This window comes from Natrix helvetica (genome assembly GCF_964273705.1).
Source record: "Natrix helvetica genome assembly, chromosome: 12".
Taxonomy (NCBI): domain Eukaryota; kingdom Metazoa; phylum Chordata; class Lepidosauria; order Squamata; family Natricidae; genus Natrix; species Natrix helvetica.
The window spans coordinates 4,914,144-4,929,166 of NC_138556.1; positions in this window are offsets into that span (position 1 = coordinate 4,914,144).

Sequence of the window (15,023 nt, forward strand, 5' to 3'; positions counted from 1 at the left end):
TCTCTCCCTCCCTCCCCCTCTCTGTCTCTCTCTGTCTGTGTGTGTGTGTGTGTCTGTCTGTCAGTCTCTCTCTGATTCCCTCCCTCACTCCCTCTCTCTGTTCCTCTCTCTGTCTGTCTTTCTCACTCACTCACACACACACACACACACTGTGGTCACCTTGTTGAGTGTTCCAATCACATTTGAAACACTCAACAACTGGCCTGCATTTATGGTATTTTGCAGCATTCTGCAGTCATAGGACCAAAATTGGTTGTCACTCGCCCGGGCTTTTGCAGAAGCTTCCCTCCGAAGCCCGAGAGGAGGGAGGGGAGCGGGCACCCGGCACACAGAAGAGCCGCATTAAAGGGTGTAAAGAGCTGCATGTGGCTCCCGAGCCGCGGGTTGCCCACCACTGCACTGATTAATTGTTCTCACCATCAGGAAATTTCTCCTTCCTTCTAGGAAGGATCTCTCCTTGGTTAGTGTCCATCCATTGTTTCTTGTCTTGCTTTTTGGTGCTTTGGAAAATAGGTTGACACACTCATCTTTGTAGGAGCCCTCAAAATCTGAATACTACTATTTCTTGGTTTTTTTTCCCTTGAAAACATTTCACTTCTCATCTGATAATTTCTCCAATATATTTGTTGGTGAAAAAGTGACTTAAAATGAGTTTCACTTGTCTCATCAACTATAAATATATATTTGTGTTACAACCCCTGGTATGCCCAAATATGGGAGGGAGCTCACTACTCCCCCTTTCTGTCCTTCGGCTCATTATAGAAAACCATGCAGGCAGAAAACCATTTTTTTTTTTTTTAATGCTGCCTTTTTATATTTGTGTTGTATTTGTGCTGATAAATAAATAAAGGGAGACTAGTATAGATCTGTTTCAAGCTATTTAGCTCTCATCAGCTAGCCATACCTACTATAAACCTACTAACCTACTAAGACTGTATTACTATTCTTCTTCTCATCCTTCCTAGTACCTATCTCTTCCCACTTATGACTATAACCATGTTGCTTGTATCTTTTAAATTTATATTGTTTTATTTGTTTTCTACCATGATTGATTGTTTATTAGTAACCTATGACTATCCTTAAGTGTTGTACCTTATGATTCTTGATGAATGTATCTTGTCTTTTTTGTACACTGAGAGCATCTGCACCAAACACAAATTCCTTGTGTGTCCAAACACACTTGGCCACTAAAGAATTCTATTCTATTCTATAATTTTGTATGGAAATTTCCAGCATGTACAGTTTGGATACACACAGTTTCTTCAGCTGAATGTTGTATCTCCAAATTCAGATCAGGTAAGCTTGAGAGAGGTTGCTTCCTGAGGAAAGGTGGATTCACCCAAAATAGAGAGCAAAGAAAATCGACTTACTGTACATCTTTGCTTTTCGGATTTTATTACATTTACCTTTGAAGAAATCTACATTTGGGCCAAACTATTCCGTTCATCTATTCTTTACTTTTCTGCTCCTCATTAATTTTAGCACTGATTATTTATCTTTATGGAGTAGGGACAAATCAACCCTCCGAACAATGTTTGAAATGTATCTGCAGAAAATATATATTTTGACTTTTAAATGTCAACAGATCTCGGAAATCCATGACATAAACTTTTGCTTAAAAATCAATCTCAAGTTACAATTTGATTAGCAGACAATTGAGATCCCACTTGTTCTTCCCTTTGTCTGCCTTGCTGTCCTTTGCATTCATAGGCTGCCCAACGTAAAGCTTCTGCTAAAAACTCCCTGAGAAAGTCGGTGACATTAAAATGTCCTTTGATGCTCTTTCACTAAGCAGTGAATATTAACAGTTGTGGTGACCTTGCTCCCTAATGTGTTTTCCCGGGATCAATAGCAGTTAAGTGACAGTGTTTTACAATTAAAAAGGGGATCGTTTTAAATTTAAAAGCTCATAGCTAATTTTCTTCTTGGCACTTAATGACATAATTCATTTTTTGAAAAACCACAGTGGGAGAACAGATACGTTATTTCTTCATTAGCTGCCTTCAGTGGGGAGGGTTTTTGTTCTTATTGGCAAACCAGAGAGAATCTAGCTCTCTTAGGATCTGAAGCAATGCCCAGTTTTTAACTTAACATGATTCCACTTAAACTTGGGGCCCAAGGCGTCTAGAAGATGTCTAGAAGACGTCTTATAGAAGTATGGGCATGGGTAGTCTAGTGAAGAGAAGGACCAGGGGAGACAGGATTAGTAGACTTCCAATACTTGAGGGGCTGCCCCAGAGAGGAGGGGCTCAAGGCACCTGAAGGCCAGACATGAATAATGGATGGAAACTGAACAAGGAGATATTCAACCTAGAAATAAGGAGAAATTTTCTGACAGTGAGAACAATCACATAATGGAACAGAAGTTGCCTTCGGAAGTTGTGGGAGCTTCATCACTGGAAGCTTTCAAGAAGAGACTGGACTGCCATCTGTCAGAAATGGTGTAGGGTCTCCTGCTTGGGTGCGGTGGAGGATCACACTAGATGACCTGCAAGGACCTTTCCAACTCTGTTAATCTGTTAAGTAGGTGGTAGGGCCTCCTGTAAGTTTTCTGAATCCTAAAACGTTTCTCTTCTAAACGTGATGGCCTTCCATTCGTAATGCGAGAGTGATAGACATTTTCATTTAAAACATCTAGCCTGTGAAGATAATTCCTCCAAGAGAAGGAGAAATACTCCAATACTCCCAAGAACTTCCCAAGTTGTCCTTTAGTAATGGCAGTAGAACCACTGCTAAAAAGTTCTATGTTTCCTTCTAAGTTCCTCTTCAGAATAATTTAATGGATCCATAGGAAGCCAGGGAGGCTGGAGACCATTAGACACATGACCGTATAAGGACAGAAAGGACACTCACACAATCCCTTGGCCATCTCCTCACTCATCAAGGGCAAGAAGATCACATTCCTTCCATGGGAATTGGCTAAGAAAACTTTATCCACCGAGAAAATTCAGCACATATGGAAGTGATGAAAAACGCCTTACGGGGAAGTTGGAAATGAAATTTCTTTTTAAATTACAGGAGAAAAATTTCTTTTTGCTCTCCAATTGATAAAGTCATTGCATTCCTTTCCACCCACAAAAGACATAGAAAAGAGAGAGAGAGAGAGAGAGAGAGAGAGAGAGAGAGAGAGAGAGAGAGAGAGAGAGAGAGAGGACTGAATGAAATTCTTCCTATTTTTTTTTGCAACAGCTGCATCCATTGTTGCAGTTATTCTTGTCACAGAAAAGAGCATATAACAGCTTGCTGTTAAAGTTGAGATGTTCTGAGGGGAAAAAAAAAGTAAATTGATAGTTTGATAGAAAAAAGAAGCTGACTTCTAAGAATTCAGTGCTTAAAATCCTCTGCCTGCATGGATGTCTCCATCAGTTTAGCTTTTTCTCATAGTCAGAGGGTTACAATCACAACTTTTTTTCTCCTGGTCATCACAATGCCTGTTATAAACTTGAGGAAGGCATTATTATTTTTTTAAAAAAACTCTCTATATCTCTTTTTAACACAACTTTTCCAGGTCCTTCTGAAGGACAGACATTGGGCCTAGTTCTAGATTAAATGGCTTGAAGGCAGAGGTGGGTTGCCAATTTTTTTACTACTGGTTCGGGCACGTTCACGCAGAAGCATCCAGGTGGGTGGGCAGAGCCTCCCGCTGCCACTACTACTGGTTCGCCTGATCCAGGCCGATCCGGGAGCAACCCACCTCTGCTTTCCAGACTTCCTGAATCTCCGGTAGGCCCGTTTCCCCTCCTCCCCAAGTCTCAGTGCAGGCTCTGCACTTACTTGGCATGTTGAACGGAGACTCTTGGGAGGGGTGGCGTGGGAGGGGCGGGGTGGGCATGGCCAGCCAGTGGTGTCATTTGGCGGTTTGCCGAACTGGGCAGAACCCTAGTTAGAGGATTGCCCGAAACCGTGCGATTCCCCAGCAGCCCATCCCTGGGAACTTTCATTTCTTTCTTTCTTTTGAAACTGCCGTCATGATTTTCCCACTCTTCAGTTTGCATGTTAAGGTTGCAATATTTGTGTTCAACATGGAATGGATATTCTTAATGGTTGGTTTGCGTTTTATGAATTTCATTGGATGGCCAGCTGCTTTCAACACCAAGGAAAAGAAGAGCATCATGAGATCTGTGATTGGTTGCCATCATTCGGGAAGGATCAGAGAAATCATCATATTTCACATTTAATTGATTACATTTATATAGCCACCCATCTCACATATGTGTCTCTGGGTGGCGTACAATAGACGCAGAAAACAATTGAAATATTCGGGGTTTTTTGAGTGTAACGAAAAATGTGGGGGGAAAAATGTAAAAAGATCTTACAAACAATTTTGCCATTTTGTTGTTATGACAGAATTTTCTTTAATTTTAAATATAATTAAGTGAGGTTTCTGAATAGTGTCACTGATAGAAGATGTTTTTGCTAATGACTTTTGATAGCTAGCTTCTATGAGCTAAGAGACAATCTGCCAGAGTCTCTACATTTTGAAATATTGCTCTAGAATTAGAATTTAGAATAAAGAGTGATAAAGAGCCAAAGAAATGATACAGAACCAAATTGTTGTAGCGATTAAAGTGCTGACCTAGAAACCAGGAGATCTGAGAGTTCTAGCCCTTCCATGAGCATGAAAGCCAGCTCTTGACTTTGGGGCAATCACCGGGAGATGGTGAGTTCTAGTTCCGCCTTAGGCATGAAAGCCAGCTCAGCTCAGCTCACCTCACAGGATTGTTGTTGTGGGAAGAAAGAGGAGGACCAAGGAACATCATGTATGTTTGCTGTCTTGAGTTATATGTAAAAATAATAAAGGTGAAATATAAATCAAATCAATAAATAAGCTTTTAAATATAGAAGAATGCCCTTCTTCTTCTTCTTCTTCTTCTTCTTCTTCTTCTTCTTCTTCTTCTTCTTCTTCTTCTTCTTCTTCTTCTCCTCCTCCTCCTCCTCCTCTTCCTCCTCCTCCTCCTCCTCCTCCTCCTCCTCCTCCTCCTCCTCCTCCTCCTCCTCCTCCTCATCCCTCTCCTCCTTCCCCTTCTCCTTCCCCTTCCCCTTCTCCTTCCCCTTCTCCTTCTCCTTCTCCTGCTTCTTCTACCATAGCCCTCATTGGATGTTGGTGGTCATGTTGGTGATCCTATTTTTATCAACAGCTGCATGAAAAAGTGCTGTTGAGTTTTGTCCAAACCGGTCCCTTAGATTTTGAAGCCATGATGTTCTTCTTCTCCCTGGACCTCGTCTGCCTTCAATCTTTCCCTGGAGGATTAAGTGAAGTGTGGCGTATTTTTCCAGGTGTCGCCTCCCATGTCCGAAATATTCCAACTTTCACTTTTTTATGGTTTTGATGATTTCCCTTGGCTTTCCCAGGCAGCTTATCACCTCCACATCAAGAATGCCTTAATGTAATGTATCTGTCTAGTTTTGGTAAAGCTTTCAATTCTTTTTCAAGGTTCCATGTTTGTCCCTTAACCCAACGCACTTCTCACGAGGCCTTCACAACAAAGTCGCCTAGTCACAAAGCATTCCCATCTTCTTTACAACAGGACAGGTTTGCTAAATGTGAATGCTTCCTTGGCATAGAAGAGGTGGAAACAAGGGTATGGCATTGTTGATTTATTTTCTGGTTTTACAACACAGCACAAGCTAATATTTACTTTTTACTTTTTAGCAGCAACTCCAGACCAGCCAGAAAAGAATTAAACTGATACAAATGAGCATTTTATTTTCGGACTATAAAATGCTCCGGATTAGTAGATGCACCTACCTTTTGGGGGGAGGAAAACAAGGGGGAAAATCTGCCTTTGTTGTTTTAAAATAGTTTTTATTAAACATTTTTACCTTTAAAAACAGGGGAAAAATGCAACATAAAAAGAAAAAAACAAGACAAACATAACAATATAAAATAGTTACACAGCCTTCTGTATCGGCATACATCTTTAGCCTTTGTAGTTCTCCATTCTCCTATCAGTTTTAACCAGTGTAATAACAGTTATACTGACAATCGCAATAATATTAATTGTTCATATCACCATTATATTTACATTCCATATTTTATAAAAATCCAATTCTTCCCTTTCTTTTAAGAGAAGGAGAGAAAATCTGCCTTTGCCTCGCAGCATCCATCCGTTATTCATCTGGCCCATTCGCTGTGGCCTGTTCAGGGTTGCCGCTGCCCATTCACTGCCACTGTGGCCCATTTGGTGCCACCCATTTGCCGCCGCAGCGGCCTATTTACCGGAGCCTGTTTGCCACCCCCGCGGCCCGCTTGGCGTGGTCCATTTGCCATGGCCTGTTTGTCGCCGCTGTGGCCCATTTGCCACTGCTGATCCCTGATGCCTGGAACTGGCCGAAAATATGACAAGCAGAGATCCAAAATGGGGTGTGAGGAGGCTGAGGATGTGACGCGCAGAGGCCGAAAACAGCAAAAGGTGGGTGGGGCTTCGGCAACATTCGGTGTATAAGACGCACTAAAAAAATTTACCCACTTTTGGAGGCGGGGAAGTTCGTCTTACACTCCAAAAAGTACGTTATTTATTTGTTTGTTTGTTTATCAAACAAAAATTACAAATGCGAAGGAACAAAATAAAAAAACTAAAATGCGACAGGGATGATAGCTTCCCCTTAAGAACCTCTTAAATATGGGATGAGGCCACAAAGGTTAAATTGGAATTGTTGTGTACAAGATTATCAGATTTTGCTATGAAACTCTCAGAATCAGGGAGATGATGACTTCTGCAGGATGCAAATTAAATTCTTTTCATTTTTATTTTTAGGTATTTAGGCTTATAAGTACTCTGATGTTTTGTTTAGTTCCCTGTTTATTGCTTTCTAGCTTTGATGGACTCAGGCCATAATAAAAGTTAGTTGATTGACTGGAACTTAAAAGTTAAGCTTGCTAGATTTAGGGACCTGTTAGAGGGATCTTCCTTCTGTTTTTTTCCCCAAATGCTTTTTCTTCTTTTTATTGCTTTATTATTGCATTATTTTTTTGTCTGATAATATTATTTATAGAACCGCAATTATAGTGTAAAAGACACTTCACTGTTCTCCAGAGCAGCTACATTTTAAAACTCTAATTGTTCAGAATTCATTTGTTTTTGCTATTTCATTTACTGCATGCTATGATGCTTGGAGAAAGAATTAGGTTACATTATAATTAAAGAAATAGAATTATATTTAAATAAATAGAATTGAGCATAACATAGGTGAAACGTTTATGAACTCTGAATTTATTTATTTATTTTTGTCATTATGAGTAATTCTATTTTCCATTTGAACAAGAGGTTCAGGTTGAATCTGAGTGATGTAAACTCATAATATGGATTGTCCTACATATGTTCCAGCACAGATAACAATGAGAACAACAATAATAGCAGCAACAGCAGCAAGAATTCGGGCCTTTAAGCAAGATAATGGATGCTGTATTGTATCTTCTTTCTCGGAAGATTTGGCTCCGGTGACACATTAATACAAATATAAATGGAGTAAATATTTTGTGCTTCCTAGGAATAACAAAGGCCTGATTAATCTGATGCATGAATAAAAAAAAGATGCTTTTGAACCTCATTAATACACGAGCAGAAGTCAATGGAAGAAAATGGATCGTGTTAACTTGCTTCTTTGGTATCTCATTGGCCTTAAACACATAAAACCTGGCAACACTATTCATTTAACGTAGCATAATCAGGGATATTAGAGAGAGACTGCTTTACACGCAGCGGGGCTATTAATCTGGGATTCGTTCCAGACTAATGACAATGGAAGGGTTATCCCCCAGAATGAGGGACTGGCCAAGTGGTGGATATACAACTTCAAAAAATAAGACTTGGATGGATCTCTATTGGGATAAGGCAGTGGGCTGTCCTCTCTCTTCTCCTTTGATGTGGGATGAGTTTTTAGGAGTTTCCCATTATTCATTTTCTCTCTCTCTCCTTTCCCCTTTTTCTTTCCCTTCCTTCTTTCCTCCCACTCTCCTTCTCCCCCTCCCCTCCTCCCCTCCTTCTCTCTCCCTCCCTCTTTCTCTCTCCCTCTACATCCCTAGCTCCTTGTCTCTTTCTTCATCTCCCACTTCTTCTTCCCTCTCTCTCCCTCTCCCCTCCTTCCCTCTCACACTCCCTCCCTCTCTCTTCCTCTCTCTTCTTCCTCCCTGTCCTCTTCCCCCTCCTTCTCTATCTCTCTCTCTCTTCTTCATCCCTCTCCTCTTCCACCTTCTTCTCTGTTCCCCTCTCCCCCTCTCCCCCTCTCCCCCTCCTCCTTCCCTCTGTCTCTCTCCCTCTACATCCCTAGCTCCTTGTCTCTTTCTTCATCTCCCACTTCTTCTTCCCTCTCTCTCCCTCTCCCCTCCTTCCCTCTCACACTCCCTCCCTCTCTCTTCCTCTCTCTTCTTCCTCCCTGTCCTCTTCCCCCTCCTTCTCTATCTCTCTCTCCCTTCTTCATCCCTCTCCTAATCCCCCTCCTTCTCTCTCTCCCTTTCCCCATTTCCCTCTCTCTCCCGTTTCCTCTCCCTCCTCCTTATGTGGCAAGCACATGACTCAGCAACCGTCATAAACACCAAGCACCCAAATTTTGATCACACGACCACGTGGCTGCTTCAATGGTCAAAAGTGTGAAAGTCCGTTCTAAGTCACTTTTTTTCACTGCCATTGTAACTTTGAACCGTCACTAAATGAAGAGTTGTAAGTTGAGAACTACCTACATATATTCTGTGTTGATACTAATGCGACGAATGCAATGGCTCCTAGGGTAGACCCGCAAAAAATATTTGAAAATATTTGAAATAAATACTTAAAAAAGAAGAATCCTGGAACATCCAAATTTGAAGGGGCCTAGGTCACTTCATACTTGAACTTGTCAGGGGTGTCAAACTCTTTCATTGAGAGCTGCACTAAGGTTGTGTTTGACCTCGGGGCTGGGGGGCTGGGGTGGGGCGTGGCTGGGGTGGGTGTGGCCAGCTCAACATCACTCACGTTGGGCGTGCCTGTGGTGGCCCGAGCGAAAAAAGGTTCCTGAGCTCCGTTTTTGGCTGTGATAGCCTCCCAAGCTCCGTTTTTTACTGGCAGAGGGTTGCAGAAGTCCGTCACAGTCTAAAACGGAGCTTGGGAGTCCGTTATCACTGGCAGAGGCACTGTGGGCCGGTCCTTTGCTGTTTCCAGGGCCCTCCCAAACTCTGTTTTTGCTGACAGAGGGTTGCAGGAGGTGGTCACAGCCAAAAACTGAGCTTGGAAGCCCATTATCACTGGCAGAGGCCAGATCTAAGTACCCTGTGGGCCAAATCCGGCCCTTGGGCCTTGAGTTTGAGACCCCTGACAGAGGGCCTAATGAAGGAATTAGGATTCTAGAAAGCAAATATAGTTATAAACATGTAAAAGTCCCGTACCAGAATACGACCCGAAGAAACCCATAGAGAGGAGCCATTCTCAGTGAATTATTTTATCCCTGCAGTGTCTTTTTCTGTGTTAACTATTCAGCTGAGGGAAGATGATGATTTTGATAGCCAGGCAAGGCAGATGAAAAGTACCCTCTGGATAAAGGCTAAATTTAGCAATGCAAATGTGTCTATCTTTACCCAGTCCAAATTTGGAAAAAGAAGACATCGTATGATTTTGATATTCCCTGACTAAAAATCTCTAATATTATCTGGAAACCATTTGTGCCCGTGGTTGGTCAAATAGACGAAGATTGTGAGAATAAAAGGAAGCTGGATTTAACGTGTCAAAACAGGATAATAAAAACGTTGAGAAGTCTGTAGAGATTCTTCAGTCTTCCAGGTCACAGTTGTCTCAAAGGTGCTTTTTCAAGAGGCAACTGGGCTTTCTTATTTTTCTTTGAAGATGTTTCGCTTCTCATCCAAGAAGCTTCTTCAGCTTTGACTGGATGGTGGGGAAATGGAAGGATTTATACTCCTTGCAGACAGCTGGTCATTTGCATCCTTTTTAGAGAGACATTGAGGCCACTTGGAGGTTTATCTCTGTCCTCAGAGTCACCTGAGTGGTGCAAATGGTTCCTGCCATTTTTCTCTCTCTGGAAATCCATTCCTCCTCTTACTCCTTTCAAAGGGTCTTCATCCCAAATTGTGTAGCTAAAAAGTCTGTAGAGATTCTCCGTCATCCAGGTCACGGTTGTCCCAAAGGTGCTTTTTGAAAAGAAAAAATAAGAAACTCCAGTTACCCCCTGAAAAAGTACTTTTGGGACAAGACCTTTGAGAGCATTTTGTTAGGATTGCTGGTGATTCTTGACATACAAACATTTTTTTTTTAAAAAAGAAATGACTTACAGCTGTTTTTCACACTTAAAACTTTTGCAGCATCCCCAAGGTCATGTGATCAAAAATTGGGCACTGGGCAACTGGCATGTACTTATGCACTGTCCAGGGGTCAGTGGAAGGCTGCTGGGGGTTCACAGGGGTTTGGGAGAACCTCCAGCTAAGATTCTGTGTAGTTTGGAGAATCCTCAAATCCCACTCCTGGCTGGCCCCGCCCCGCCCACCCCTCCCAGGAGTCCCCACACAGCCTGTTTTGGGTGCAGGTAAGTGCAGGGCAGGCGTGGTAGCTCGGGGAGGGCAAAAAACTGGCCTAGCGGACGTTTGGGCCCGTTTCTGGCCTCAAGAGGGCCTCTAGAGCCTGGGGAGGCTTTTTTTGCCCATGCGGAGGCTCGAGGAAAGCTTCCAGGGAGGGCAAAAATGCCCCCCCGGCTGTGGTGTAGGAAGCTAACTAAGCCACGCCCACCAAGCATCCGGGCAGAGAACCCTTTGCTAAAACTTGCGAAGCCCAGCCCTGCCTGGGGTCATGTGATCGCCATTTGTAACTTTGCCAGCTGGTTTTCGACAAGCCCAAGTCGATGTGGAAAGCCAGGATTCACTTAACAACCTCATGGTTCACTGAAGCAATGTGTCCAAAAAAGGTTGTAAAATGGAGCACGCTCACTCAACACCTGCCTTGCTTAGCGACGGAAATCGTGGGTTCATTTCCAGTCCTACCTGTATTATGGTTGGTCTGCATAACTCCGCATCAGCATCAGATGGCAGAAAGCGGATACCTGGAGATCCCAACATGGTAGCCCTACTTCTAGGGAACCCAGCTGAGATGAGGGGTCTTCAGGAGCTAAAAGACTGTCAAAATGTTTCAATAGAACTTTGACATTTTAGAATAAAAGACCAACGCAGATGTGGCGATGTCCCTTGAAATGAAAGCCATCTGCTCAATTCACAGGGAGCCATTTTGAAAGGCACAGCTAATGAGATGGGTTAGCCCTGAGCCATCGCGCGATTTGTGGTTCCTGTGCTTTTGAAGGCTAGGCGAATGAAAGGAAAACTGCCAGGATAAAAAGGCTAATCTCCCCCTCCTCTTCGGTACACATTCCGCTAAAAAAACCAAACTTCAAGGAGCCAAACCCGCCCCCGAGGAACGTGGGAGATACTGCAGTGACATCTTATTTAATTTTCATATGGACGTTCACCTTTACTCACGAGGCATTGTCCGTCTCAGGAAAGGCCTCTTTTGACTGGTTGCCATCTATGTCTGTGGAGATTCTCAGTCCTCTGGGTCATGGTTTGTCCCACAGGTGCCTTTTGCAAGAGGTAACTGGACTTTCTGGTTTTTCTTGGAAGACGTTTCGCTTCTCATCCAAGAAGCTTCTTCAGCTTCTGTCAGGCCAGTGGTGAATGGAAGGATTTATATTCCTTGCAGGCAGCTGGTCATTTGCACCCTTTGAGAGGGTCCTTGAGGCCACTTGGAGGCTTATCTGTGTCCTCAAGGTCACCTGAGTGATGCAAATGGTTTCTGTAGTCTGCATTTTTCTCTCTGGAAATCCATTTCTGCTCCCACACCATTCAAATCCCAAATTGTATAGCTAAAAGTCTGTAGAGATTCTCAGTCATCCAGCTCATGGTTGTCCCACTGGTGCCTTTTGCAAGAGGCAACTGGACTTTCTGGTTTTTCTTGGAAGACATTTCGCTTCTCATCCAAGAAGCTTCTTCAGCTCTGACTGGATGGTGGTGAATGGAAGGATTGATACTTCTTGCAGACAGCTGGTCATTTGCATTCTTTTACAGACAGTCGTTGAGGCCACTTGGAGGTTTATCTCTGTCCTCAGGGTCACCTGAGTGGTACAAATGGGTGTGGAGTCTTCTTGGCTGCAGGATATTTTCTGCCCTGTGTTCTATCACTATTGAAAAGAGGCTCAGAACTGAAGAAGCTTCTTGGATGAGAAGCGAAATGTCTTCAAAGAAAAACCAGAAAGTCCAGTTGCCTCTTGAAAAAGCACCTCTGGAATGTTGCCATCTGTCTTCTCAAAGCTTGGGTAGGTGGTGGTGGGCTTGGCTAATGAGCTGATCTGACATCCCACCTAAAGCGGAAGGCACTTCCATTATCTGCCTCAAGGTTTCTAGAAGGAAGGTGTCTCAAAGGTGCTTTTTCCAAAAAGCAACAGGACTTTCTATGTTTTTTAAAAAAATGTTTCACTTCTCATCGAAGAAGCTTCTTCAGATAACTGAAGATGCTTCTTGAGTGATAAGCAAAACTTTTTCAAAGAAAAAACCCAGAAAGTTCAGTTACCTTTTGGAAAAAGCACTTTTGGGATTACCCTGACCTGGATGATTGAGGATCTCCCTAGACAGAAGGAAGGTGCACTCTATCTTCCTCTGAAAAGGAGTTCTTTTGGGGCTGAGGGTGGAGTGTGAATGATTACTACAGGTGGATTGAGTATGGGTGAGCCACTTCCCTTACCTTATGACTATAGGAGATGATCAGGATGAGGGAGGGGACAAACGTATCATCAGTCCCTGCCAGCCCACAAGAGATCTAAGTCCACCCCAGCTTGAATGCCTGTCTTATCTCCCGCTGATTTCCCTTGGCTATTAGTAGCTCAGATTCTTGTAGAGAGCTTAAGCTTTCAGTAAATCTTTATACTCATTTGAACTGCCTGATTTCCTTGGTGCTTGACAGTGACTTTGTTATAGGGCAGCCGGTTCCATTCAGCCAAGAGAAGGACGAGGCTCATTTGATCCATCCCAATGTAGCATAGGCACCAAACTTCCAAAACTCTTGTTCTTACGCTTGTTCTTTCATTACAGCTTAACATTTTGGGGTGGGTTATGTAACATGCTAGGCAGAGGTGGTATTCAGCCGGTTTGGACCAGTTTGCTCAAACTGATAGTTCTGAACTGCACCGAACCCATCCGCCCACCAGAAATGGGTTGCTATTTTTTTTACTACCGGTTGGGGCGCGCTCCCGCTTCCATGTGAATGGGCAGGTGGGTGGAGCTTCCCACTGCTGCTACTACCGGTTCGGCCCAGCCGACAGCAACCCGCCTCTGCCGCCCCTTCCCCCGTCTCCAAAATGTCCTATGCAACCTCATTTTCGACACTGCGTGCATGTGTGCATGCCGTGTGCACGAGCAAAGCACATACATGGAAAGCTGCATGCATGCACGGAAAGTCACATGCGCTCACAGATGTGAACTGGTGGTAAACCTAAGTGAATCCCACTGCTAAGGCTAGGCTAAAGCATGGATTCCTACTCAGGCATTGCGGCGAATTGATGTTTGCCAGTTAGAATTGAGTGAATCTGGAGAGTTGGGCAATTATGAGGGTGAGTGGGTTGTGTGAACTCAACTAGCAAAAGAAAAAGGAGGCAAGCAGCACCTTTCTGAGGACACCTGGAGAGGCTCATCTGCTTGACTAATGGAAGTGGGAGCTCATGGCTGAATTCCACTTTAATCTTAACTCTGTTCTTTTAAATGGGTTCTCAGAAAGCAACAGGAGACCAAGATCATCTCTGAGAAGTGGCCTTTCTGCCCCCCTCCTTCTGCCCCACCTCTGTTCCCACTCTCCAAGGGCAAGTATTATGAGATGACCCATCCAGCTCCCTCGTCCCCTCGCCTCTCCATTTCGTCAAGGGAAAAGAAAACAACCACCACCACCACCACTGGCTTTCTTCGCAGACAGCTTGATTGGGTTACATTTCTTGCTCAGATTATGCAAGGCTGCAAGAGAGACACAAAAGAAGAGACGAGTGCGGCCTCTAATTGAATTCATCATCCCTTTCAAAAGAACGGCTGAAAACCTACAACAGAAGATCGGTTTGGTATTCCGTGAACATAATCCACCTCCATTGACACCCGAGGTATCTGCTAGCCATCCACACATCGCTTTGCATGCACATCCATGGGGCTGGCAAGGACAACACTGTGTCACAATGGCTAATTAAATCACAGCCTCACCCCACATTCTGCAAGGGGCCGTACAAAAGGGAGGCAGAATAAAAGCAGGGAGGCGACGGACGGTTCCATATGTGGCACCACCGAGAAGCGTTTGGGGTCTGATCCAATCTTCTGTTTCTTTCCTTTACTCTGGCTGACTTTGTTACTTTCACCACGAAGAGCTGGAAGTCTAATATTGTAGTTCTGTAGTCTCAGAACCCAAAAGCGCTTTTTCACAAGGCAACAAGACTTCCTTTGTTTTTGCTTGAAAATGTTTTGTTTCTCATCCAAGAAACTTCTTTGGTTCTGACTGAATGTTGTGTTGTGGCCCATCAGCGGCCATCGGAGCTGGCAGCAGATTCAGACAGTGAGGAGGATGGGGAGGAACATGGCCCAGTCCTGGAGTCAGGGGAAGGCTCTGATGAGGGCTCTGCATCGGAGGCAGAGAGGGGGCCAGAGCCGTATGCCAGTTATCAGCTGCCTTCAGAGTCAGACATCAGTGAGGCAGATGAGTAGCTGGAACCTGTTCCCAGTGTGCACATGCGCAGAGTTGCCAGATGAAGGGAACAGCTAAGGAGCAGGAGTCAACTTGGGAGTTAGGCCACAGGTGGACGGTGAATGGCCCCTCCCAGAGGAAATAAAAGAGGAGCGGAAGGGGAGTGGAGTTTGCAGGAGACAATTAGTTCGCTTAATTGGTTCGCGACTGTCAGAGACTCCTTGCCAAGTTTTTCAGATATCGTCCTGGTAGCTCTCCAAGCCAGAGAAGGTCTGTGACAGTAAATCCTCCCTTGAAAGACTTTGCTGGATGCGAATGAGCAGAATTCACAGTCAATTAATAAAA